The sequence below is a fragment of the Salvelinus sp. IW2-2015 genome, unplaced genomic scaffold, assembly GCF_002910315.2.
Source record: "Salvelinus sp. IW2-2015 unplaced genomic scaffold, ASM291031v2 Un_scaffold2446, whole genome shotgun sequence".
Taxonomy (NCBI): domain Eukaryota; kingdom Metazoa; phylum Chordata; class Actinopteri; order Salmoniformes; family Salmonidae; genus Salvelinus; species Salvelinus sp. IW2-2015.
In genome coordinates, this window is record NW_019943767.1 from 68,569 (window position 1) to 69,438 (window position 870).

Below are 870 nucleotides of genomic sequence, written 5' to 3' on the forward strand. Positions count from 1 at the left end.
AGACATCTAGTATACTATACGTACAGGATGGAGTCACATATAAGCTCATGGATGGAGTGCATATTATACAGGATGGGAGCATATATAGCAGACTGGAGATTAATTACGCGGAGTATATAACAGTGACGGAGTCATGTATATATACAGGATGGAGTCAATATAGCAGGAATGGAGTCATAATATAACAGGATGGAATCCATATATTACAGGATGGCTACGGACGAGTCCATAATACTAGTGACGCATTTCAGCGGAGGTAGTCCATATTACAGGATGGGAGTCTATATATACAGAAGGACGTGCAAGTATAACAGGATAGTATATACAGGATAACGGTCTATGAATGGGTCATATATACACGGATGGAAATCAATATATAGGCAGGTAGGAGTCATAGTATGACAGGAGGATCATATACGTTGACAAATGCATGATGGAGTCATATATACCAGGGATGGTAGTCATATATCCAGATGGAGTCAATACGGATTAATCATTAAGCATGGCTTGCATCAGGTCATATATACAGGAAGTAGAGCTCATATATATCATGGATACGGAGTCGACACGGATGGCAGTCATAATATACAGGGATGGATAGTTCACCAGATATTCATAATACAGGATGGAGTCTAAACCAGGCAATGGAGTCAGTAAATATAGCAGCGATGGAAGTCACTATATTACAGCGATATATTCATTATAATACAGGTGGAGTCATACAGGTGTGGAATCATATTACAGGATGGGGAGTCATAATATAGCAGGACGGGTAGTCATTATATAGCAGGAAACGGAGTCAATATATACACGTATGGATGGAAATCAATAATATATGCAGGATGGGAGTCCATATATAGCAGGATGGAA